The 25,597-nt window shown below is 34.5% G+C and overlaps 1 protein-coding gene across 5 annotated transcripts in view; it reads left to right on the forward strand.

Annotated features, from left to right (window-relative positions):
* LOC115444450 overlaps positions 1 to 25,597 on the forward strand; it is a 365,866-nt gene that overhangs the window by 334,010 nt on the left and 6,259 nt on the right. The window lies entirely within an intron of this gene.

The raw sequence follows: 25,597 nt of genomic DNA on the forward strand, positions 1-25,597 counted from the left end.
TGCATCGTCTATTCATAGTTTTACGGTGAGAATACTAATCTTTTGAGACAAGTGTAAAAAAGTAATATGCGAAAGGACTCATGTCAAGGTTGTAAAATTAATTTAATGTTTATAAAATAATCATAAAGTAAATAGTAAAAGTGTAAATTTAGGTTTTAACTATGACACTATGACAGTGTTTATGTTAGTGATAGTAATAAAGGATAATATGATTGTCATTCTTCGGGTAAATAAAATATTAACTTTCCAAGAATAAGTACATTTATAAGCATTGTTAATAAAATGTTGTTAATCAAAGCATTATGTCAATTAGATACTATTCATCGTATTTATTGTAAATACATAAATAAATTATTTGCCAATTTTAAACAAATGAACATCGATTAATGGGAAACAAGTAACTAATAAAAGTAAATGAGCTTCATTCTTTTAAGTTTAATGAACCTATTAATTAAATACATAGTAATAATGTGCACGGGCCAATGTTTTGTCTAATAAATGCTAACTATATATTTAATTTGTCTCCATATCAAAGAACAGAGTACCACACCGCTAATTAGCTATTGATAACAATTCTCAAATAGGAAAAAGCAAAAACAGTTGAATTTATTTGAATTTTATGTGATTGCAAGCTTTTTTAAATTTCAAAAACACGTTTATTCTACTTTTTGCGAAAATAATACATATTTGCAATGTGAATATGTAGCTACTAAGAATGGATCTGATATTTACCAAGTTGCAGTGAATGTTTGGTCTTATGAGTCTACCTAGATTGGTATACCACTTTGAGCATTTCTATCATCAAGCATCCGTGTTTAAACAATGTTGAGCATCGGATTTAAGGGAATACATTTGCTTATGTTATTGGGCATTTTAAAATCTAATACAGTAGTAACTTCTTATAACAATATCTGTTGAAGCGACGTATCGGTTATCACAACTAAATGGCAAGGTCGCTGCAAATAGATTTATAAAAAAAAAAGTATAGTTTATAGCGACTATCTGAGTAAGCGGCTAGATTGGGTGATCCCTTCAATGTCGTTTTAGCCGGTTTTCACTGTATATACATGTCTACTTGGTGGGCTGTCGTGTCGAATCGTTCTGTCAGGCGAGCGACTTGCTCTCCGCGTTCTGCAAAAATACGCTGTAAAGTGATTAATGTTTCATACATACTAAGTATACATAACCATAATGCCATTCGTCTCCTTACGTCAATGCAAGACGGGTCGCAGCATGACCTCAGCCTTTTGTTTGCTTATTACAATAGATCGTCTCAAAGCTGAAAATACATCGATTTCAGACTTTAAACGCGCGTATATTCGTGCCTTTACAGTGATATCACAGCTGCAGCGCTTAAGATTAATATAAGGATTTATCCGTACAGTGATTCGTACGAGCCGGTTCGCTTCGAGCGCTTTATTTTTATCGTACAAGGTAGTTTGAGCAGTATAACAGCTGAACGGCGCGCGGTCGGACGCGTTTCGAAGCGATTCATGTCGCAAACTTGCGCGTTTGCGTTACGGTTACGCGCATTAAGTGTTTGTTTTGTGATATAGATTCAGTGATCATCGATATAGTATTTTATTTATTGGTAATTGTTTTAAGGAAAACTGGGCGGGATGCGCACGAGTGATTCCACTTACGCTTATCAATGTGTAAATTGTTGCGGTAATTTTATGCGAATGGTAATGTTATTTGAGCAAATGTTTGGACAAATTTACGGCCTTGGTAGTTGAGGACGGTGTGCGCAGTTTGTTTATATCTGACAGCTGTGAACGCGAAACGCAATTTCCTCGAAAATAGTCGCTTTTAAAATGTTTTCATTACCGTAAATAAAATCATATGTAAATTTTTTAATAAGTAATAAAAATTCGTTTACATGTTTTAACATTATTTGTGACTAGTTTTTGCTCGGAATATCTCCCGCATTCAATTCACGAAATCATTTCGCGGAATAATTCTACGTACTATTTTAATATGTCACTTTTTGCTAAAACAACAGCGTGGAAATATGACGTTTGTTTCAATGTTTCGTAAACAAAAACAACAAAAAATAAATCGCCCATAATTATCTACAATTTTGTGATCATAATTGATGGTTTTTACCCAACATAAAACCGCGTTTATACCTACGACCTTAATGATATTTTTATCTCGTATGCAATTAACCTATGTTATACGTACTGTCAATTATCTTTGACATTGATACCTGTGATATGTTCTACTCTTTAAATACACGTTATATGGCTATAAGTAAGCGATTTAAAAAAAAGAGGACGTTCTAAATTCGATTGTATTATTTTTTTTATATTTTAAAAACTGTTTTTCTTAATATTAGCAATAACTAAAGCCATAAAAGAGTTTTTAATCTTTTAAATAATTTGAAAAAAGAATACGATTTTGAATTTGCATATGTTGAGTCAGATAGAAAGACAGTTGAATGGACGCGTCAGTCATGGGATTTCTATGAACTGAATGTCACTTCAATGGAATACGCAGCGTATAGTGTATAATGCATTGTAGGTATCTTTATTAAGAAGTTTATTTAACACTGTACGCCAATGACAAAAATAGGGATAGGTCAAGATTAATCTGAGTTTATTCAGCCAATCACAACTGTCATTTAACGAGAAAAAAAATTACCAACTTGAAAATTTAAAGTATTTTATTAGCTTGCAACATTTCATTACAATTCCGTACTCTTATTATGGTTCAAGTAACAATTGTAATAAAATATCAATAACCCTATCTACATTCGTATCCTTTCATATCACGATCACAGTAGAAACGCTAATAATAGCATTTCGGTCCAAATGACCCACGATTGAAGTGGCTTTTTGTAAATGCGCCGTGATGTAACAGAAGCTTTTGCGTAACAAATTTCTCTTTGTTCGCCCATAATGTCCGATCGATTCACGTTTTACTGTATAGATGTTATAGATAAGGTTACTTTATTATTACGGTTAATTATTACTTCATACTGCAATATTGTTATCGAATATTGAAAGTTAGGCGATAGACGACTGCCGTATATACTTGAGATCAGGAATTTAATTATATTGCAAAACATATTGCGAGAATGAGTATAATTATTTATAAATTAAATACTTAAGTGTTGCACGCGACTTCGTCAACTTGAAAAACATTGACCGCCTACCCAAAATGCATATACATACATATACCTAAAAACAATAAAGGAATACTTGTGTTCATAATGCAAATTGAAAGTTTCTGTTTAAACACACGAGAGGGAAACTGCGTGGGTCGCAAATACCCTTCATTGGCGTTTCAGGGTTACTTCAATAAAAATATACGACACTGAACACTCCAATGACGTTATTAACAGCAAACATGTTATTTGAATGTATTTAAATCGAAACAAATCTCTGGATATTGTCACGCATTTTTTTATTATTGATAAAGAATATACCCGTTTAGTTGAAGCTTAAAATAAATTTAAAGAAAACAAATATTAAGAAAGAATATGTAAACATAACGGCTTACATGTTCAGCTATTGTAATAAATCAGAGGCTAGGATAGAAAATAATAGAAGCCCTATTTTCAGTCATTTTTTAAATGTATCCTAAAGGAGCTAAACAAAATAAAAACTTCAAAACTCTCGTACACATTAACTTTAATTGATTTTTTCTCTATCTTATTTAAAGTAAACTTTTTGAAGTTTATTTTAGTAAAGAATAAAACGATTTTTGTACATCTATTTTTATGGCTGACTGTACAAAAACCCGTTTTTCTAACAGTTGCAACGAATAACAGACATTACCAACTACGCATCGCACTAAAGATCTATTTGCTTTAAAAAGGATTTGCAAACTCCGTCCACACTCTACATTCAAAGTGCAGTTATTTAAATATCACACGCAATGTACTTTTGAAAAAGAGGTAGCTCGCAAACAGTTTACACAGGCCCATATTATTATGATAAACGGTTGAGATCTCTCTGTGGCATCGTGAAAGTTTTTCATTTTTTATGCCGCCGCGGTTAGCTGCTTTTTTAAACCGCGTAAGAAAATTGTTAAATGTGAAACTGGTATATTTAGAGGCGGCTTATCGTTTTGCGGGTTCTCTCGCAATTATCTTAAATTGCTGATTTTTAAACAAAAATAGAACTTTGCTTGTCTAACAGCCATTCTCAATAGATCCCAATCTCAATCTTCGATCCGATTCTGAGAATGAACCAATCGAAATAAGTCATTTGTACGCATGTCAAAAATAACTTTGTTCTGATTGGTCCAATTTTGAGATAGATTAAAAACGATTTGGATCGTTTATTGAAAATAACGGTAAATTTTTAAAAGCATTTACTAATTATGTAACTCACCCACATGTCACCCTGACATTTAGAAAACCTTCCATTCCAAATGATGCATACATAACATCACTCTGTTACTAATATAATACCTTACAGAGATCTTACAAGCCGACCTTCCATTTCATTCAGGAGTTAATTAACTTCACGTATCTTTAGTACGTAATATGACCACGAAACTAATTTTAATGTCTTATTGTTTGAAAAATCTTCATGTTCAAAGCCCGGTTGTCCTTGAAGAAGACGCCGTGTGTTCAGGTCATCGTTCTAACTTGAACGTTTATAAGTCATCTGGTGAGATCACAGCCGCTCCTTAATTGTGGAAAGTCCTTATACGGACTGCTTAGTCAATTACCCGTGACTTCGTTCGTCATTGGTCATTGGATTGTGTGGATTCCGGATCTTTGATTTATGTTTTGTCCCAGCGATGTCTCTTGATTCCATTGTGAGAGCATCTAGTGTATTACTGAAAGTTGTTAGTCCACCTCCCAAGTTATATTGTCTTGACAACTTCACATCCTGTCTACAAAATCTGATAATTAGCTTAATGGTAAAGTAACAAACAGACTAACTGACAGCGTTTTGCTTATTTTAGAAACGTGTCAAGTAACTGAATACTAAGTTAACATGGTTTAATTTTCGCCAAACAGATAATTCATTTGAGAATTGAGTTTCGCTGTCGAAGTCCTGATGCCCTTGAAATTAGGTGGGAATTGGAAAATTATTTCGTTCCTGTTGCTTAGTCGCCAGATCCTCACCTTGAATCTCGAAGATATTGACAGTATTTGGTGCTCAATACAACTCGTACGTAATCTGCCGCTACCTGCCTCTATCCTACTTGACTGTGTGATCGGTGATCTGAATTATGAACAGATGCGTGCACACGTATGTTTAGATATAATTCGGCCTGTCCGCCTACCTAACATAAACTCCTTCTGAGACATTTAGCCCCAAACCAATAAGGTTAGAATCTACAAAAAACGTCCCACGACCTGGGAGGATCAATTCCTGTCACCTTCATGAAATGTTGCTCCTGTACGATGAAATAAAATCATAACACTTACAATATGGTATATTTAAGCACCACCAGGTAAATGTGGTGTTGGAGGTTGATGGAACAAATTTAAAATTTAACTATGTTTTTAACAACTTCAGTACCATATTGGTACGTTTTTTTGTATCACAAAATATATTAATGATTGATATCGTTATTGTAATGAGTGACATTGACCATTGATAAACAATAACATTATTAAGATTCATTGCTCTATATATCTAGGTCATGTTTATATTTATACAATCAACTGATAAAATGATAAATTTGAAACTAGTTATGATAAGCGTTGTTCACATATAGAATTTTTATTTGAAACACTAAAAGGTTATAAAAGATGTCGATTTCTAAAGGAAAGTGCTATAAAAGTTTATTATAGGCATTTGTTGAAATGTTAGAATTCACATACATATTAAAATGTTGAAGAAATTGCCTCGAGTGATAAAACCTCCAATTATACTCTATTTAGTGAGTTTATACCCTTTGTTTCCTTACAATATAGTTCAAAATAAATAAAATGTTTACAACGATATCGAACAGTCCGCATGATAGACAAAGGAGTTCTTAAGATATATCTACTATGAATCATCATCTGAGGCTAATTGGAAACTATTTGTCGTAACTCTTTGTAATTTGACTTTAGATTTGACCTAACTTTCAAAATGTTTCAATCAAAAAGTAAATTAGCTTGTTCTTTTGTACCTACATCAAATTTAGCAAACCTTTTACATGAGTATTTAATTTGTATTGTGTTTCTTTTGTTTAGTTTTGTAGGTTTAAGATCAATATGGCACTTTCTTGGGCATCACTTTGCTTAACATTAGGTGCAGGGAAGCCAATTTGACGAGCTACGATAAAAAAATCAGTGGTGATTAAACTGACGAGTAACTTTCATTAATTTTATCTACAGTTATCTAAGTCAATTTAAAACAGATATATCATCTAATATACACAATAGACTGGTCTTTATATCTCCCTTTTGAAGGTACCTGAATAGAAGATCGTATTACCGGAATTTTAACGCCGGGATCGTATGAAGGTCGGTGGATTAAGTAGATTTGTTCCGCTTTGTGAAGGGGCCTCACGTCCAGGGACCTAATTGATGTCACGCAAGGTTACAATATGTACTGTTATACAGACAAAGTGGAATGGGCGCTGTATGTGAAGTGAACACGGAGAAGGAAATATTAAATAATTTATCAATATAAATGTGAGAGTTGGTGAAGATGTTTCTTATGCAGAAACTGTTGAATGTATTAAGATACCATTTGGCACATAGATACACCAGTAAAAGGGGAGTTTGGAAATTTTGACATTATGTACACAATGATCGTATTGTGGAAGTAGTTTTCATTCAGACGTAAAGTAAATGGGGAATAAAGAGCGATGTTGTTTTGATTTTTGTATGGCTTGTAATGGGGTCATTTTTTATCGCGGCTATGTGGAACCTAATGTCGACTAGTTAAAAGTCATGATAGAAAGGCGTCATGGATACAATGTGTCCCACGCCTCGTGGGATTTGCTCCAGCACGATACAAATCAAACCACTTTAAACCTGCGAAGTGTATGGACATCTATTTTGGATGTTCGTTTATTGAAAGTTCCAACGCGTATAATCGTTTTAACATTGACAAAAATGTACTTCTATACAAAAACTTGTCGTGAACATCTGAAAAAGTCTCGAGTCGGCATCCACCTACTTTTTTGGCACGTCATGTCGTGCGCCCATGTATGCAATGCAAGCAGAAAAACAAGTTTATGCCTACGTCGACTGACTAAGGAGTGGATCTTACCAAAAAATAACTTTATTATCAGTATGATTGACACTCGAATTGTTTTTCAATTTATTTACCAAGCACTTCATATATAAAAGTATACAGGCGGAGTTAATGGTATTCTCTATCAGCCAACCTTAGGTCGGTGCTGAGATAATCATGTTAGTGTTCGTAATGTTTTAACGCTATTTTAGAGTTATTTTTCATAATTATTGCCAGTTAACGATTTCCTCGGGCTGCACTTTACTTGACCCCTGGTGCAGTGAAATCTCTTTGCCAAGCCCTTTAACAATATGTGACATTACTGTTCTGATTTGCCAGAAAAAAAAAACAATATTCTTTGATTTAAGATGTAAAATTGATTTTTGATGGTCATTTGCAAAATAATTACTAACAAAAAGTTGCAACGACCAATGGCCATATCATTAAATACTTTTGAGCCTTTCTACAAATTGCAATATAAAATTCAAACGTTTGGTATTTTGTTGTCTATGGTGAAACGTTACCTTATCATCATCATCATCGTCATCATCAGCGACATAAATTCCACTGCTGAACATAGGCCTCTCGCAAAGATTTCTAGTCGGACCTGTCGAAACGTTACAACCAATATACAATTATCTACAAATACAAGCAATATAACAAGTTAATAATATCCCAAGTAAACGTATCATCAAATTTCATTTTTACACTATATTCAAAGACTAATGGTTCTGAATCGATCACACGTGGCGTGTTATGAGTTAGGAAAGTGGCCACGACTGGTTCCATCACTCATGGCCAGTAATTTCACTTCCACATGCCACTAGTCACGGCAATCATGGTGACAACGTGGAAAGCCTAATCTGATGCTGAGACATAAATCTTTACGGTCAGCAGTCTTGCGCTCATATTACTGGTAGAGTCACTTTTCTGCTGTCATCTTTTATAGGGTTTACGGTATTTACATTAAAGTGCTAATATAAAATCGTTTGCAACATCCTGAATATGCTTGAGATTTTATTTCATTCACTGGATCAAACCAACAAAGTAACTAGTTCAAACGCTATTTCTTAACAAAACCACAAAACAGCCGCCTCGAATCAAAACACAGAAAATCCGATTCTAATAATCAATCGACCCACAATTTATCAATACACTTTCGCTGAATATTTTTACATAATCAAATTCCGTTGACAAATGCACGCTGTTCTGCATTTACCATTACCGACTTTAGTTACTTCGGCTTCGTCCGTAACTCGTTCACGTGTCACGATTCCTCCATTGTTGGTACGAGATTAATCCGTTAATTATTATGTTTGTCAGACACTAACGGTGTATCGGACCGGCCATTCTAGTTCATCTTGTTTACCGCTACATCATGCTTAATGTCCAACTTTGGTTCTATTATTAGTTTTATTAGAAATTGTATCAGTTTCATCAGTTTTCATGTAGTATTTGTCAATTCGTGAGTGCTTTACCGGAGTCGTGACTATAAATTTGTTTACTGTCTTCCAGTAGTAATTAAATTTACAATTTACAAAGACAATCTTCATGCAATGGCTGCTTTGATATTTTTGCCAAGAACCAACACAGCACGTTTAGAAAGGAAGATAGTTGCAGTATCACAACATTCTTGACAATTAGCTAACGGCAATTAGTCATCAAAACTTTTGTTTTGCAAAAGCACTTTCGCTTATTCAGATACATTGATTGCGTTGGCATTTTGTTAGTCATCCTCTTTAGACTGTACTACTAAATGTGTACCGTAAGCCGTATTTAAAGGCGTTTTAGCCTCAGTAAATCTTTCAATAATAACCATGCAAGTTGTGTTCACAAAACCAAAAACAAATCATAATGTGGTTTACGTTTTCATGTTGGTGTTTCACGCGAGTATTGAATGAGTTTATTTAGAAATGCGTGTTGTTTTAACAGTTATTTTGTTGGTATTAATATAACATTTTATGAATGTTTGCATTAATACGTTGGAATTTTTATAATCTGTACGTTTGTTTCTATTTCGGTATAAAAATTGTGTCTATTATTACTTGGAATTACAAGATTTTTGTTGATTTTTTCCTGTAGATTTTGCAAATATCAAACCTATCTTAACCTTGATTTCTTAATAACTTTTAATGTTGAAAGGTCTTAAAAAATAAGTTAAATGCCAAGTTTTTTATTATCATATCGTACGGATTGTAATTTTCGAAGAAAAAAAGTACTCAATTCGCAATCAATTTGCAACACTGAAATGTGATAACACAATCACTGTGCATTCTGTCTAGTTTCCATTACCCTCGGCCACGACGTCCAATTCTACTATTTTCGCAATTGGCAAATCTTTGTTTTTTTATTTAGTGTTTCTAATTTGAATTTGCCTTGAACCAAAATTCATTTTAATTCATATATTTGTTTAAACTTTCATTTGTAAATTCTTACAATAGCAATTATTGCTATTTACTCGACTAAGTTTCTATGGCAATTATGACAATAATTAATAATAGTTTCAAATGCCGTTGTAAGTTCAAAGTAGATATATCTGAGAAACAAAATCCATAATTACTTTCATAAAAGAATACATGATTCCACAGACCGAGCTGTATAATCACTTAAAAAACAATTTAAGTTATGATGGTATCTGATGGGCATAGGAATGCGCATTTCGTAAGAATACGATGACTTAACTAGTTTCACGAACATAATGTGTGTGTAAGTGATGTGTCCATAAAGAAACGGTGTTCAATACATTATACGGAAATGAATGCGTCTGTATCGTCGAGTAACAACAATGAGGGGGAGATTGGTGAGTTTGTATTGACTTTTTTTCTTTTTTTATATAATCGAAATGCGGTGTGCGCGGCCAATTTTCTGTCTGGCCAGTACTTCGGCTTACTCATACCATGTTTGAATTTTGAAAAAGGAATGTATTCCAACCTTTTTTTATGTTTCAATTATTTAACGTAAACATTGGATTAAAATACTCATAGTCTAGTGTTTCAATGAAGAGAATAAAGGCTTTATGACAATTATTAATTAGGGCAAGTATATATTGATCTTCCGCGTTTGCGACACGAACAGGCGGTAAACAGTGTACTTGACCCGGGCCGGTTCACCCACGGGACGCCCACGCACTGCCACATCAGGACTTGCTATTTTCTCCCTAGACTTTACTGGGTGTTTAGCATCTTCTTTGTCTGATCATTAGCTGCTTTATGTCTGACTGAGGACAGTTAGTCATAACGAAGTTGGCTGTTTATTTGAATGTTTGTTTTGGAATTATTACGATTGATTTAGTATTTACCGTTTGAGTTAATAAATATTTATTATCAGTTAATACATTATACGTTGAATGTCAAATTACCTTTATCTAAATGTCTTACTGTCATTGCAGTACAATAAAAAACAAATGAGTATAACTTTAGACCATAGACGTTATTGCATATACTTGGTGAGTAAGTTAAGCTATTTGATTTTAAATAACGAAATAAAAAAATTCGATACTTATACATATAAATTTTATCTATTAGCGAAGTATTTCATTTCTAACGTAAGCTTACGTCTATTCGTCGTCGTAACTATTAAAGTGCATTTAAATAGCGTCTCCGCCCAATGATATACAAGCAAGCCTATCGCCAATGGAACAAGTTTAAACACATATAAACAACACCAATTTAATTAATTTCGAAACATCAGCACGTTTTGATGTCCACGCATTCCGGTTTCTAGCACATTCGCAGACATTTCGAGATGTACGTAAACAATTGAAATCTGCCTTGCCAAACAAGAATTGCTGAATGACGACACAGCTTACATATTCAGCATGGTAATAACACGTTGTATGAAACCTATTTGCATACTGCACTTGCTTTTAAACGTAAATCACTTGGAGAAAATCCCATTACGTTGAAAGCAATGTGTGCAGGTTAGTTCTTTGTGTTTATATGAATAGAAATGTCTCAAACAATGCTCAGAATTAAATGGAATAGAATGTTAGAAAATATACAATTGAGATGCTAAAACGTTTGTATGTGATATCTGTGTGATTAGAAATCTTGTGTTATGCCTATCAGGGATTAGGGATTCTGTCTCGATAAGATTCCAGATCGATCAAAGGACTGCCTCGGTGGTGTAGTTGTACTGCGCGTTACGGCCGCATTGGTCCTGGATTCGAATCCCGGGTCTGGAATTTGTGCCCAAACTCCTGGCTTGTTTTACAGCCAACTCATTATACGCTGCGCCAATGAGGCTCTCAACAAAAGGACCAAGTACAGTTTCATTTTATCGTTACATATTTATTAACTGTGGCAGTGTTGCACAACCAGATACAAAAGGAACCAACTTCATAAAAACTCCATTCGAGTTAAAATGCTCACCATTTGGCAACTATAAACAAAAGAGATTCGTTCCAAATTTAGTAATGCGCTCGTAGTTATGCCATTTCGTTTCCTCGTATCAAGATCTTTATGATGTACAGCCTGCATTTATTTTACTGTTGTTTTTAAAGCTGTATGATGCAGGTTTCCTTCGCCCATATACGTATGAAGACTAATAAATAAATAATTTTTCTCATTATGATCCATCCAATTATATTAGTATTTTTTTTTTACTCTGAGATACAATCATTATAGAAATGCAAAGAAAGCATAAGACATTTGCGGCACCCCCACATTGAGAGCAGTTTTAAACATAGCACACTATTTTTACCACTCGGCCTCCATTCAGATAATTATCTCCCTTTACGTTGCACTGCGGCGTTGCGCAATCGCTGCCAAACTGACAATGCTGTCACTTTGACAGCTGTCATAGCCAACTAATGTGACGTCATGAATAAAGTGAACCGTTAGGTTACGTAACAAAGTAATTATATCACATATTTAAACTTTATCTTTCCCAAACTGGTCGATTCAAGTCCGTTACGTGACAAATTTTATTACAATTTATAATTTGATTCACGATATAAGTTCCGGTGTGGAATTGTTTTTGGTAATCGACCGATTTAACACGTTGCAGCATGACGTTATATAAATATTGATATTGTGTTGGCGTGCCGGTGAAAAGTTATAATTGTACACAATAAATCTTTCAGAAAGAACTGCATAACCCACTTGGCATAAATCAAAAGACGAAGTTTATTTATGTCTTAATTAAGAAATGAATTAACTAGTTTGACTGAAGTTCCTGCGTTTTGAATATGGAATAATGTTTGAAAAAAAAAATCCTAACTTTTGTCGTTAAACCTGGGCCCTTATTCTGTATGATAGTATAAACGCGTAACGCGGCCGTGTCATGTTATCTTCGAGAAATGTGCGTGGAATGGTATTCTGTAAGTCAAATTTCTATAGACCTAAACATGATGCGTTGTGTTACGTGCTTGTTACGCACTGTTAAAATAACGTGCGGGATAGAGAATAAGGGCCCTGCTAAGCCTAAAATTATAAAGACTATCAAATAGATTCCTTTATTTACTATATACAAAAATAAACTTTTCTATCTGTAGAAAAGAGTTTTTTTATTTTGTTAATAAAAATAATCTTTTTATTATCAAAATTGCTCATAAATCTTTTGAGATTAATGAGCAATTTAGATAATGAAAAAAAAAACTTTAATCATATAAAGATAGGATACAAAACCAAAGATCACAATCGCTATGATGCATATGCCGTCACAAGTGACCGTTACTCCGCCCCATGCAAGGATGAACGATTATATTTTATTGCAAATGTCCGCTCCAACTTCCTCGCGGTTCCAACAGGTTTTACGAGTGTTTCTACTCAATAGACGTCTCTATCAAGCCAATAATGCCGTTATTCACCAATTGGATGCTAATATTGATCACGCCATATTGATATTGAACAAGTATTAGATGTTTTTGTCTATAAATCGATGTTTATTGAAATATATAAGCAAACGTATTGCTCTATTATTTTCAAAACGCAATTAATAATGAACCTAAATAATAGACCGATGAAAACTAAATTGTTGTTGACTGTAATTCGTATTGCTTGATGCACTGTTTTCATATTACGACTACATAATTCTATGCAATCAAATGAAAATCGGTTATAAGAAATAGATCGTTATTGATAATGAAGTGAAACTACGATCATTGCTAAGAGAAGCCGTAGAAAATATTATTCATTTGCAAGATCGAATATTAAAATAAACATAAATAAGATAGACAACAGTTATATAATATAATATCAGCTTTGTATTATATACTGTCCCACTTCTGGGCAAGGACCTCCACTACTACTGAAAGAGATTACGCCTTAGTCCACCACGCTGGCCTAGTGTGGATTGGTAGACTTCACACACCCTCAAAATTCCTTTTGAGAACCTTTCAGGTGTACAGGTTTCCTCACGATGTTTTCTAGTACCGAAAGAGAGCGATAATTCACATGGAATATACACATCATTTTAGAAAAGTTAGAGTTGTGTGCCCTTGGGATTTGAACCTACAGACATTCGTCTCGGCAGTCGGTTCCACATCCAACTAGACCATCGCCGCTTTTTGACAACAGTTACAACAAATTTTATAAATGTACAAACAAATGGATTTTGCCTACCAAATAAAAACATTTTATTGTATATAAATTAACTAAGCTTAAAACAACACTTCACATTTAACTCGGTAACTATTTGCTAATGTTTTATCACCTTTAACGACTATGTTTAATTTATTCTACATACACAAACCTAAGTATGTTTACCTTGGTACAGTTCTTACTAGTTTTTGTAACATTATTGGATCCGTTTCTTTAACGGTACCACAATATCCATTCAACGGCAAGGTCTCATAATTGTCGGCCAACGATATCGACTGCTGTATTTTCTTCTACATTTTTATTATTTGCTCTATTCAGATCAATGCCAGCTTAAGTCGTATTTAATCATCGAAATTTTGCAATTCGGTACGTAACGTTATAAACTGGGTTACTATGTTTAAATTTTGCCGACCTTCAGCGACTATTTTTTAATTACTTCACGTTAGGAAAGAGGCTACGATCAGTTTACAATATACGATGGATGACGATTATAATTTTACTAGTATTGCTGGTGGTATGATTCTGTATCTGCCCAGATAGCATATAAAAAAAGCTTTATCTGTAGGTGGACACTATCCCATTTGTTACTATTACGGTTTGATTTGGATCAGGTCGCTTTCAAAAGGTCCGTCTGGAAATCTTTGGAGGAGGCCTATGTCTAGCAGTGGACTTATGTGGCTGAAGAGGTTGATGATGGCGGTTCTAAAAATTGATCTCAATCTAGTGCAAGTATCGCCAAAACTAATCTGTTACTTTAAGTTGGGGGGTTCAGTTGTCAGATTTACATTTTTTAGCATTGAGATTAAAACTAACATTCCAGAAAAACGCTAATTTTTACACACTGGTGTACGCTTAAATATTTACATCGACTTACACACACTTACACATTACTTATTACGTTTCTCGTTCACTTGATATTTGCCTGCTAGCGTAACACGGCGCGCGACCGACAATTAAATTGCTTTTTATTACTTGTTAACTATGCCTCACGATTGCGCTTGCGTTGTACATTAATAGAGTGGGTTTTGACTCGATATTTGAATAAATTGGTGGATTTTGAGGAGGGATTTAGTCCCATATTAGGTTCTGGGTCTCAAGTCAGGCCAAAACAGATATTCATTGAGAAAATGGGATATTGTTTCCAGGGAGTTTTTCGCTCGTTACCGAACCTGTCAGATCAAATATTAGGAACTTTGGGCTGAATTAATTAACCTCATCTTTGACTAAATTTCAAGTAGACTTTGATATTTTCAACTATTTCATAAACTTAAGTTAAACTATTATTTAACATCTTGACCTCAGCTGAGTCGGCGCTGTTACGTTAACAAAGTAACCTGTCAAAATCCGTCACACAGTGACTTGAAATATCATTTAAGGTCATGTTAATATAGGTTTATTAAATAGCGGCTATCCTAAGATGCTCACCTTCATTTGACAGCGTCTCAAATTATATCGCACTTGAGAGCGGTACAGAGTGACATCAACAAGATATCAAGATATAAAACATCCCTGTTTTGAATTATTTTCAAGTTTTCTGTACAGATTATAATGTTTTATTAGAGCAGTGAAACCCTATTTTGTTACCTGCAATAAGTTCATATTACCAGATAGTGCTGAATTATTTATGAACCACACAATAGCCTCTGACTAGACTAATCTAATGAGGCAACCAGCAACCATCCATACCTCAACATATACAAACATACAAGGTACTAGCTCATAAACAGAGTACCCGTTTAATAGCATGAAGCAATTTATACATATCGACTTGTAAAAACATTTTCTCACACAATTACATACCAGTTAATACTTCTTTATGTATGTAGTTACGGTTATAGTTTATGCTCGACTGCCTTAATGTCTTAGTTCTATTACGAGTGAAGTGTAGAGGTCTCGGGTTCGATTTCCGGGTCGGCCAGTGATATTGGGTTTTTCTACTCAGTATTAGATTGGAGTCTGGAATTTGTGCCAGATATGGCAATAGCCTCGCGCCCTATAACATCATGGGACGAAATATGACAAGGTGGAAAGTGTACCAGTTGCGCTCTGCCTACTCTTCGGGGATAAAAAGACGCGAGTGTATTTAATTTGTTGCTTGGAATAAGATGTTTATTTTGAGTGGTTAGTGTCACAATTAGTATTAAGTAGTTCCCTTAAAAACATTTATCGCATATATACCCCATGAAGAACGAATATGATATAATTAAATCATAAACAAAACTTATATACCAAATTTTTTTAACCTTAAGATGAAGAATGTACCAAAACCTACATACCTACCCTATTTTTTAAAAATGAACAGCGCCTCGAGCAAAACCTGGTACAAAGGAACATAAGGTCTACATCCTTGTCCGCCCCGTGACCATGAAGGCTGCAAAGTCTTCGAAACGTCGGGAAAAAAATTAAAATATAAAAACCGCGAGAAAATCGAAAAAATAATTTAATGTCTGCATCCTCCCTAATACTAAACCAATAATTACATAAACAAAGTTGTCCGACCTTGAAGAACCTTTCGAGTAACATGAATCGCCTCTCGCTGTATGATTTTGTTTCAAATTAACTAGAGCATCTCATTGTTTTGAATTTGGATCTATAGACCGATTGTTATATTTTTGGCGGGACTGATTTATTAGTCAAGTCCGTTGGCGAAACTTTTTCATCTTCATACGGACCTTATTCGTATAGAAACGATTGTGTTGCTCCATGTGCCATGTGAACATATAACAGCTACCCACAATTTAAAAAGAAATCGTTGCCTGAATAAGCGTTTTATTCCTTTTAACACTATTAAGAGTCTTTACTTTCTAGAAAAAAGTACCACGTATTATTCAGTAGAAATTTAGTCTTTTATACCGGATTACTCACAATGAATATTAGAATTAGGTACTTGATAAATTTCTTACAATAATGCCAATGCTTTTAGAACTTTGAGTCTAGTTGAAGCCATTTTCGAAATTCAAAATACTAAATATTTGCATACATAAATAATTTACAGTATCCAGTATGTAAATTGCCTACAACATTTTTGAAATTAGAACACATCAATGCTTTGCCATTACTGCTTGGCTTCATGGACTAACGGTACCTTCTCAGAATGGTCTTCGCCTACCGCAGACCTGGTCTATTGATTATCTATTAATAGTTACATATGCCTAAAATACAACTATTACATAAAACAGTAGATCTCGGACAGGTGGCAGAGTTACGCAAAGACTTGGTCCTGATCACGTGATACCAGAATGACCTCGCACATCTGCAATTTTAATTTTAGTACTATCTTAAATTGTTTTATTTATAGTTTTTTGTTGCCAAACTGACCAGTTGACGCTCTACATATTATGATGGGTAAAATATTTGACAAAGTTGACCAGGATTTGAATATAATTAGAATGGTGCGACCTTATAAGGTGTTTGACGATGTTTGATATTATGTAACAAAATTTGATAAGAAATGCTGCACATAGCAATATTTGAGAAATTTCATATTTCAAATATTGCTATGTGCAAGAGTGGGTGCGAAGTGGGGATATCGCTCCATCTCTCTTTCGCGCGCATTAAAATTCCCGATGACGTCACATGTAAGTATTTCGCCGCTTTTGTGATTTTTGACACTCACCCCTACTCCCTAATTTTAATGGTTTGAAACTTGTATATTTTTCACGAGATTTCAATGATTTCTTCTGTTTTAGAATTTATATGACATACATATTTTATAAAATTAATAAATAAAAATTAGTCAAGTACTCTTTTGATACATCATAGTCGTATTATAAGTCAATGCTGTGGACTAAAAATAAGTAAGGACAAACTCTAAAGAATTTTTTAATATTATTCTGTAGTTTTTACCATCTTGTGTTAATTCCATAAGTCAGTAATCAATAAACTAGTCCCATAAAACACCATAGAATGCTTCCGTCATTTCAATTACATTCACCGGCTTGTGGACACATCAAAGATGTTATAAAAACTTAAACAGATAAATCGAGTTTGCCATTCTATGCAATGAAAGCCGACGTGGTGCAGTGAGTTTTGAGTTTATAAAACGATAAGTCGTGGTTCAATACCTGTGCTGTAATATAAATATATTTGTAGAAATAATGGTTTTATTTATAATAACTCTGGTATCGTCTTTGAAAAATAATCATAATAAAAAAAATAAGCCGAGAGATCTCTCTAAAGAGTGTTTTAGGAATGATTTACTCATGATAGTAGTCTTAAAATCTTAATCTAATAGACATATGAAAGATCTAGCCAATGCCGCGCTAGTATTATGTTTGATAGTTTCTCTACCAAGAACTCTTTAATTCTAATTATTTTTCTTCCAAAAATGTCAAAGTATCAAGAATTGTATAATATATATATATAATTATATCTCAGACGAGAGACGATGAATTACAGAAATTTTAAAAAATATCTGAGTCGCTTTCCACGTCGTATCAGTACTATCTGAAGATAACCTTACCTCTAAAATAGAAAACCTCATGTATGGACACAAAACTATACTAATAACCTTCTAAAACAAAATCATTCTATAACTTCTCACTGTGAATAAGAAAGACTACACCCTGCCGACCCCAGTTGCATAATGCATAGAATATTCACATCCGGCTCTACCTTTGCGGAACTCACAATAATCGAAAGGGCAGCAGAAGGTTTGTTACATGTGACATTAACCCATCCTGAACCTTGACCTCTTAAGTCAATTTCCTTGTATATAAACTTAGGAATCGTTTATACGTATTCAATATATGTAGAAGAGTGAAAAATATATTTTTAATAATGAGATATACATTACCCGGAAATACTGTTAATAAACAGTGGCCATATGAAGGAATTGACCTAATAAACAAAGCACAAGAGTACATCGTCATAATTACATTGATGTTATGTCTTGTGTGTAATTAAGTACACTGGCTGCAATGTTTTCTGGAGACACAAGCTTGCAGTAAAAAATCATAAAAACACTACAGATTTGACAAAGGGTCTGGTGCTCGGTTAAGCAACTGTAAGTTTACTAGATGACTAGAGGCTGACCTGATCTTCTTAATCGAATTTTGGCCACGACGGCCATCTTAACGGAGATCAACCGGGTACGCAGGAGATTATAATGCACAAGTGTGTGCGCCATACACTCTCCGAATGTTAATAGAGATCAGCTAAGTACGCAGGAGATATATTAGTGTACAAGTGTGTGCGCAACACACGTTCACTCTCTGTTCTTTCACTCATAGTCCGATTAGACGGCAATCCAACATGACCGTAGAGAGATCAGAAGGACCAACGGCTTTGCGTGCTTTAACTACTGACTTAAACATAGACTGCTTACATGTTGGACCTAGTAACAGCTCATATAACAAGCCTAGTAACAGCGGTGCTTCGCAGATGGACTCTATAATAGGAGAGACATCAACTTTTACTTAGATGCCACGTCCTTAATACAAAACTACAAAAACTATACTACGTTCTAATGTAAAAAGCAGCTACCGGCACGTTATTGCACAAATTATTGTATTAATGACTCACGCTTTATTATGTATCTAATATTTATCGCGGCAATACATTCTGTATAACCACATTTCGGTCGATCGTGTCAACAAATTACGACGGTGCTGCCGTTCGGTTTATTTGCTGTGGATCGCCATTGCAAGCGGTTTGGATTTGTCTTTGATCACGTAGACCATTGATTCGCAAAGTGGTCCAGGTGGACCCCGGGGGTCCATGGGAGGCTTGATGGGGGTCTACGTTGGCATGACCAAAAATTGGAAGTCCACAATTCATAAGCGATGGTCCACGAAAATTTATCTGGTTTGATAGTAAAGTACTAAAATGTTATTTTGACTCCACCTATCAATGTAGACAGATAATATTGATAAGAGTCGTAAGAGGCATGGCGATCCCAATATAACCCCACGATGGCTGGGCGGTAGTTTTAATGCACCACTTCTGAGAAACCTAAAAAAAGAAAGGTCAACCGGAACCAGCAAAATTTTGAAAGAGTATGAGAACGATCTATAGCGCCATTTATACGACGCTAGCGCCATCTATGTAAAAAAATAAAAAATAAAACTAACACCTCGTGTTCGGTGGTCACTATCAGGGCGGATATAAAATATATCCTACTAGTGGCGAAGGGTCCGTATAACCCAATTACTGCCGGCTTCCGTCTATGAAGAATTTATCTAGAATCTAATAATTGTTAGAACGATTTACAGACCGCATTTATGCTTATTAGTACCTAATAATATATTCTTTTTGTGGGACTTTACGCCCGCTCTCGTTCCCCTACACTTAATAGAGTCTTTGTCTATCTCTCTATTTGTTTTCAAACTCTTTTGTACTTTATTCCTTTTCAGGAATCTTACTCTATCGTAATAGTAGATATATGTTGTGCCGGGTACCCTTTCGAAAATTTCCGATTTCGCCACTGTAACCTATCACCATCAAATAGATGGCGTCATGCAGGGCACTGTGAATAGGGACCGGCCTATGTTTGATTTTGTACATTATTCTAAATGTAATGGTTAATTACAATATTTTAATTCATATTTAAAATATTGTAATGTGCAGAAGTGGGCGCGATGTGGGGATGTCGCTTCATCTCTTTCTTTCGCACGCGTCTTAATTCCCGATGACGGCACATGTGGGTATTTCGTCCCTTTTCTGTTTCTTGTTAATTACCTCTTCCACCGAAATTCAAAGACTTATAACTTGTTGATTTTTACCGAATTTTAATAATTCCTTCTGTGTTATAATTTATATTATGTAAATATTTGATAATAGTAAAGAACAAAATGAGTGTACCCTATTGCTACGATGTTTTAGGCTTTCACGCGGGCGAAGCTGCTACCAACACCTCTTATACTTCAAATTATGTGTTACTCACCATACCTGATTGGTAAACCAAATTATTTAATTTGTCGTAATAAAATTTTAAAAAATTACAACGAAAATTGTTATTTCATTTTCATAACTAGAATAGCGTAACCAAATTCTGGGTTATTATGATGATATTGCGTTACAAAATTTACAAACGTGGAAATTGAAGCAGTTACGAAAATCATTTCGAAAATAAATCCTATTGTATTACAATTTCTGCATCTCAAAGGCAACTGTACTTTTGATTGTAATCAAGACACCAATTTTCATTGTGTATTATATTCGGAAATAGCACCTGTATAGTAATTCAAGGTCAATTTTTTACCCTTGACATTGGTTATTGAAAGCATTGTTTTTATGTTTAACACGACTTCATTTTATTTAACAAGTATAAGCCCATCATTCTAAAAAGAATGTCAAATGTCTTAAGAATAAAGTAACTAGCCTCTGTTCGTAACTTTGTTCGGGTAGGTCATTTCCCAAAATAAAAATATGACTGAACTGAATCCGAAGCATGGTCTATCTCTATGTAAAATTTACCTACTCATCAGTCTTGTAAACAATTCTAACAAATATCCAAACATCTACAAGTTCCCATTTGTGATATTTGTGCGGCTAGTAAGCTTAGGTACCACACATACTTACTTCCCCAAGCCTTTTATCCCCAAAGGGGTAGTCAAAGACGTATATAATGCACTCCCTTTTTGTATTTATTCCTTTACATAATATGATAGCGAGGCTATCACCAACCGGACACAAATTCCAGACTCCAGGCTGATACTGAGCAGAAAACAATATAACTGCCTGACTCGGGATTCAAACCAGAGACCTCAGCAAGGTAGTCACACTGCACACACAATACAACGTCTCCAAGGCAATCTGATTAAGTTCCAACGTAATAAAACTGTCGCTAACCGCGCTCACTGCCACTCCACCCTCAATTACATCAAGTACTTGCAATATCAATGATTTACCGTTCGCGCTGAATATTTACCAGACTGTTCGATAATTTAATACATTGATTGACGCGTTATGTTACATTACGTATTATGAAATAATGGCCTGCCTAAATTCCAAACCATTGTTCAATAATATTAATGGCTCAGATTTTAACGATGAACACGTTTTTAACATTGTATTGGGTTATACTGACACGCGATGTGTCTACTCACATGGTTTTAGGGCAAATAAGACAGTTATTATTTAATCGCGTCCATAAAACTCTTTTCGCGGTATGAATGAATTAAACCCTTCTAGCTGAATTTCGGCCACGGCGACCAATCTCAACGGAGATAAGCCGAGTAATTTTAAGATGGAAAACCCAGTTACTATTATTTTGGGTCGACCCGAGATTCGAACCCAGGACCTCAGCGCCGTAGTCGTACTCATACGACGTACGAATTACTGCGCCACCGAGGCAGTCAAGTTTCGCGGTATATAAGTCATGTATGCAATTTTAATTGACAAAAGGACACATATATTTTATTTATTTATTTTAAGGACAAACAGTGGTAATTACATTAAAACAATTGAACCTTATAAACGACTAACAATATTTTAAATGCATTACCTTTAGTTGCCACGGCATGCATTGATATGTTGGAAAAAACAATTATAAAATATAAAATAAGTAACGTTAACAATCATAAAAATAAGGAACAAAAATTTAGCTGTACTTTTTATTTTAAGGTTTGGATTTTTTGTGGACCCAATATCAAAATCTCTTCATCGTATCGTATAGGCTATTTATAATCCTAAAGATACACTTCAAGTGGTCGGAGACACAAGTGATATCTAGATTCTCAATATTGTCCAAACATAATACTATGAGGACAAACATAAATTAAACAAGAGTACCTGTTCATGTAATATCCAATTATTTAAGCCAAAATGCACAATCTAACCCAGTTTCCATCAACGGGACCGCTTCCTAATCGTTAACTATTATTTCAACACGCTACACTCAAAGCGGGTAGTCAGATGTCGTAACATAATTTTACGTTTGAATCAATTAGAAGTGCGATGTAGAGGCGTATTTTAGTATATCATTTGATCTGGACATTAATTGCAAGGTTTAATGGGAAATAAAGTAAAAACTTGCTTCAATTATCGATAATTTTATTGAGTAGAATTATGCAGTTGCTACCGTTCTTTACGGTTTCTTTCCGTAGATATTTTTTTATAATATATTTTTTATAATTTTTATAATATATACCTCTAATTTTTATATTTTCAAGTCGTTACGATGAAAAGACCTTAAATAAAGGCAATTTCCTATTGCCTTAAAATTCACATGATAGCTTGTCGGCTGCGGTTCACCTGATGGAAATTGGTCCCCGTCACCCTTTTTTTAACATGACTTACATTAGCCTGACAAAGGTCAGCTTCTACAAACAAATCGGATTTTCGGATGAGCGCTTCAGGCGCTCGCAGCCCTTGTAAATTAAGTGACCATGTTGAGGGCAACCTACTAACGGGTTACGAACCTCGGCTCACGACGCCCACTGAGAGAGGATGAGACATCAACGATTAGAGGTCATCCATGGACGTCCGTTATCCCAGTATACCTATCCCTACCTCAAAATTATTCAGACAACCCATCAATGAGTCACCTGGTCATATCAATTATCAATAGATAATGTTTAATGGCGTCGGATTGTTTACTATCAGGTAATCTATTTGGTCATTGAGTTGCTCTACTATAAAAAAGTATATACTTCCATGCACAAAAAACTTCAAAAGAGTCGTTGTCATCTTAAAAGAAACTTTAAAAACAAGTCTTAGGAATTGGCTACTATTGAAACAGCAATGGTAATATTGCATTATAAAAGAATAGTTTAATTTCCCACGATAACCCAGGACGTTACGCCATTCAAAGGAACACGATTTCAGTTGCCCATCAAGCTGGATTAATAGCTAAATTACAGGTTGCAGTGGTAGTAGCTTAAGTAAGAATTATTTCAGAATCTGACGGCTACGCGGGAAGCTGTTCGTCATAAAAATATACCTTAGTTGCGATATAATGGTGATAATAAATCTAAAACGAACAATATAATATGTGTGTTCCGTTCCGAAACTCAATTAATGTTGTATAATTACAATTGTTTATTTCAACTCAATCGAGATCAATGTTGAAATGTCTTAATTGATTTCTAAACGCAATATAATTTGATGGGTTATGTTTTTGAAATAAAAGTATTTTGGGATTTTATTGCTCTTTTATATTATAATTTTCTTCCGACGTTTCGAACACTTTGTTGCCTTCATCGTCACAAGGAGAACAGAGGTGTTGGTCGTCCGAAAAGTCAAAGTTACAAGTTCTAGTAAGATAGACGATAAATCAAATTTTATAGAAGATTTTGAATATAAATTCCATAAAAATGGATTTCATTATCTAATTATCAAATGTAAAACTACTTAAACATCACAGACTAAACACACAACCATGACGAAAAATTATACTACCTTACAAGAACATAACCAAGCCAAAAAAATGTACATACTTCAATTACGTTGTTTCAGATATTTCGTGAGCACTGTACTCCAATTCCAAATCTACCGAGCGTTATGAGAGGACTGGTCAGTTCATCGCTGGGGACCCATCCAGACCCTTGCACAAATGCGACATATACAGGAACCCAGAGGCTGGCAGGATTTTGAAGTAAGTATTTCAAAGCATATTGGAGCAGCTATGGAGTCAGAATCGTCAAAAGCGCTGGTTTACGCGTCTTTAGTTCAAAAAGAACTGCATTACCTGACAATAAGATGTGACTTTAACTTTTAGGAATAAATAGACCACTAGAGCTTTCAATTCCAAATGACTCCCCGGTAATCACATATTATTTTAAGTCTCACAAGCCCTGTCTCTTAGACTATAGTTTCCTTCAGTGTATGATTCCATAATCCATGATTAATTCCTCTTCCATTCAGTATCGGATCCAATAATACTTAATTATCCCTCTTTCGTAATAACCTCTGAACTCAAGAGGATTCTTGATCAAGAGACCTAAATACTAAATATAAAAGCCCAGTTTCAAGGATGTGGAAACGTCAATCATAACAATATTCAATTACATCATAAAGGAACTATACTAGCCTGATCACGCACATTTTACATTAAATTGACGATAATTATCTGTAATATAGTTAGTGCTATAGGTCATAATGCCTCGACATGCTCGTGCAAGGTGATACAGATAAAATATGGACGACAATGGGATCACGCGCCAAATAATTGTGCATTATATATTTATGCTAAACGCGTTTATTGGTTATGAGCGGTAGCATGCAGTTCGCCCTGTATAATTTGTCCATTCTGGGATAATATGGCCAAGACTCTGAATAGATTTTCAAATGGAATTCGTGTCAATTATCAATATCTTCAGAATCTGTGGAGTTAAACCCGCAACCAACAGATATGAAAATAAGGATTAGTGTGAAGACATTAAGATATAAGGGAAAGGTTTTTTATAATCAGGCAGTGATACTATGATTGTTTTGATTTAATCTTTCTTAGCTATTTGTGTTTATCTATTTGTTACATCCATTACCTTTTGGAGGCTAAATATTTTAACGTGAAGTTATAGAACATTGGCATGCAATCCTTTTTAATTTCTTCTCCTTTATAATAGTTTCCTCCGTTTATTTATCGGTGATTTTGCCAACGTCAAGTAATAAAAGCAGATACAAAACAAAGAGAGATCAGATCAGATCGCCATTTTGATGTTCAGATTGTAAAATAATCAATAATTAATTTAAATGATGGGTAGCATTGTTTCTGCTTTAGGACAGACGTTAGCCGTAAATGTTTATTATCTCCGCAAATTGAATACCCTTCTACTACTTGATATTAACTACACCACTCTTGATACTAACTTTAATTCTTATTAAGTAAAATGTCGACTAGACAGGGAATCTCGATTATGTCCACAATGCTTTATTGACAATTAGTTTTTGCTTGCAGCTTCGCCAAAGTGAAGGAGTTTTCCTGGATGAAGGTCCCGTTATATATTTTCACGGGATATTAAATAGCCTATAACC

Source organism: Manduca sexta, chromosome 6 (assembly GCF_014839805.1).
Source record: "Manduca sexta isolate Smith_Timp_Sample1 chromosome 6, JHU_Msex_v1.0, whole genome shotgun sequence".
Lineage (NCBI taxonomy): Eukaryota > Metazoa > Arthropoda > Insecta > Lepidoptera > Sphingidae > Manduca > Manduca sexta.